Source organism: Myotis brandtii, unplaced genomic scaffold, assembly GCF_000412655.1.
Source record: "Myotis brandtii unplaced genomic scaffold, ASM41265v1 scaffold510, whole genome shotgun sequence".
In the NCBI taxonomy this organism is placed as follows: Eukaryota; Metazoa; Chordata; class Mammalia; order Chiroptera; family Vespertilionidae; genus Myotis; species Myotis brandtii.
The window spans coordinates 1,491,801-1,495,062 of NW_005369443.1; the positions used below are offsets into that span (position 1 = coordinate 1,491,801).

Consider the following 3,262-nt stretch of genomic DNA (forward strand, 5'->3'; position numbering starts at 1 on the left):
AAGGCCGAGGGCAGCAGGCAGGAAGGCGAAGAGGTGGGGGCGCGGCGCGTGGGCGGCGGTCGCGGGCCTGTTCCCCACTATCCCTCCTTTTTCTCTTTCTCCCTTTTTTTTTTTGGCTTCCTGGAAGGCAGCCTCAACTCTGTCTGCAGAGCCCCAAGTGGGAGTTGCCGTTTCCGGTGCTGCCGAATCCAGTTCTGCTGCACGCTCTTAGTTCCGGCAGGGGTGGGGAACCCTCCTTCTGCCAGGGGCCTTTTGGATATTTATAACATCGTTCCCTTGACATACAAAATTATCAACTTAGACTGCTATATTTGGTCAAACGTTTAATTAACTCACCCCTAATGCCTTGGCAGGGCCGGACCGCATGATTCTGTGGGCCTTATATGGCCGGCCGGCCAGACGGTCCCCAGCCTGGTTGCAGGCACTCGGTCCTGTCCAGCCGGAGGCCAGACATGCTCATCATCCCCAGCCTGTGAGTGAGTGGCCGGCACAGGTCTGGTCTCAGCCCTAGAAACCGTCCCCAAACGGGACCGGTACTTTCTGGCTGTAATTTAATACTTGAGCCTGATTGCAATGTGTCGTTTTGGAGGGGGTGAGTCTGCCCTAAAGCCACCCAGTTGTTTGCTGTAAACTGTAACAGCGTGTCCCTGGCCTTTCCATGTGGTCAGTGACATCGCCAGCTGATCAGGAGCTGTCCATCGGTTGACGGTGACACTTTAGCCAACAGTCAAATATTACAATAGTGTGATTTAATCTGATTAAGTTATAGTTACATTTTAAGTATTCCAAAAAGACTAGGATAATAAATCATCTACCCATTGCTCAAGTGTAAGATCATATGCCTTATTTCTATTTTAGAGAGATATTAGACACAAGTGAAGGCAACAGTCTCACTCCTCTGCCTTTCCTTGACCAGAGATAACTGCTGTCTTGAAGTTGATGAGTTCTAATACATACTTCCTTTTGCACAAAGATACGTGTCCCAAATAGGCTGCTGTTTTTCAAGTGAGAAATATATCCCAGCAGATAGCTTTTTATTTATTTTATTTTTTAAAAATATATTTCATTGATTTTCTACAGAGAGGAAAGGAGAAGGATAGAGAGTTAGAAACATCGATGAAAGAGAAACATCGATCAGCTGCCTCCTGCACACCCCCCACTGGGGATGTGCCCGCAACCAAGGTACATGCCCTTGACCGGAATCGAACCCGGGGACCCTTCAGTCCACAGGCCAACGCTCTATCCACTGAGCCAAACAGGTCAGGGCCAGATAGCTTTTTAAAAAAATTGGGACTTGCAAGGTAAAGGTAATTCAAGAACTAGTGGAGTAAGTACCTGCCTTTCTGACATCGTTTTAAAAAGAGATGTTTGAAAATATTTCTGTTAGAATTGATTCTCCTTCTTCAGTAGAGTTATGTTCTTTTAGGTCATAGCAAACACTGACTTAGCAAGTCGGAACCACTGTTCCCAGGGGAAATACAAGGTTAGGTTTTTTGCCAGACTCTGGTCATTACATTTTTGTGACGCCCCCCGCCATCAATACATAATCTTGCTTTATGTGTGTATCTGTTTAAAGATAACTTACTGTATATTGTTTGATTCATTAGTTGAACTCATGACCAACAGCATTGTAGCTCATGCCTATAGAAGCTTATCTAGCAAGTGTTTCCTACATAAGGCACATTGTAGCCTCCTTGTGCTTAGGAACACTAGACAACACCTCAGCACTATACTCGAGGGGCATTTAAACAGCAAAACCCACAAAAATATTAAAAATACAGCTTGAAACAGACCAGTGCAGTAGTTGAAATAAGATGGTTGCTTTGTTCTGTCTCATTTGGGAACATGTGCTGCATGCAACTCACACTTTTGGCCAGGCTGCACATGTCTGCAAAAGGCCAAGGAAAGCACTGTGAGTATTGGTTTTGAGTTTACCTATACATTTTAGTGAGTAGGTGAATTAACAGATACGACATTTCTCTCATTCTTTCTTGAACCCATTGCAGTTAATCCACACGATTCCAAGGTCACAAGTGACCTCGTTGCTAAATCCTATAGTTATTTTTCAGTCCATAAATTACTTGTTCTATCGAGTTTGACATAACCAATCACTGCACCCTCTGAAATACTTGTAGGCTTCTAAAAAAAACACACACACACTTGGCTGTTTTCTGCCTACTTTTCCAGCTGTTCTTAGTCTGTTGCATGGAGCACTAACTCAGGGTTAAGTCTTGGATCTCTTTCCCGCCTCTTCACACTCCTTTGATGACCTCATCCAGTCTCCAGTCTTGGGGCCTTAAATACCATTGAAATGGTTATGACTCTCTATGTATCTCCAGCACCGACCATTCCCCTCGACTCGAATCTATGTAACCAACTGCCTACTTTGAAATCTTCACTTGGAGGATGAATAGGCATCTCAAGGAAAACATGCCTCACCCTACCCATGGTCGGCAAACCACGGCTCGTGAGCCACATGTGGCTCTTTGGCCCCTTGAGTGTGGCTCTTCCACAAAATACCACGTGCGGGCGCGCATGTACAGTATGATTGAAACTTCGTGGCCCATGCACAGAAGCCGGTATTTTGTGGAAGAGCCACACTCAAGGGGCCAAAGAGCCGCATGTGGCTCGCAAGCCACGGTTTGCCGACCACTGCCCTAGCTGGTTTGGTTCAGTGGATAGAGCATCGGCCTGTGGTCTGAAGGGCCCCAGGTTTGATTCCGGTCAAGGGCACATGCTTCGGTTGCGGGCTTGATCCACAGTGTAGGGCATGCAGGAAGCAGCTGATCCATGATTCTTTCTTATCATTGGTGTTTCTATCTCTCCCTCTCCCTTCCTCTCTGAAATCAATAAATACATATTTTTTAAAAAAGGAGAACATGCCTCACCTTCTCCTCAGTTCCTCCTGCAGTCTTTCTTCCCTTTCTCAGCAAAACTCCATTCTTCCAGTTACTCAGGACGAAAGCCTTAGAAGCATCCTTGACTTCTCCCACACCCCACACTAATCCTTTAGACAACCCAGTCAGCTCAGACTTGACTAAGATTTTACCACTTTCTGACTGACCACCTCTACCACCACACTGGTCCAAGCCAATATAGTCTCTTGCAGTTAACTGCTAATTTGTCTCCCTGATTCTGCCCTTAACCCTCTTCAGATTACTCTTCACACAACAGCCAGAATTTTGTAACTAGTAACTCATTTCACAACTTTGCTCAAAGTTGTCCAATAACTCTTATCTCAGAGTAAGAGTACAGGTCCTGA

The 3,262-nt window shown here is 45.6% G+C and overlaps 1 protein-coding gene across 1 annotated transcript in view; it reads right to left on the reverse strand.

The window, feature by feature from the left end:
• Window positions 1-909, reverse strand: part of GTF2IRD2B (GTF2I repeat domain containing 2B) — a 58,984-nt gene extending 58,075 nt beyond the window's left edge. The window contains exon 1 of the mRNA XM_005877232.2: window positions 337-909. The gene's annotated coding sequence lies outside the window, so the exon portion shown is untranslated. The remainder of the gene's footprint in view (window positions 1-336) is intronic.
• Window positions 910-3,262: the final 2,353 nt, after the last annotated feature.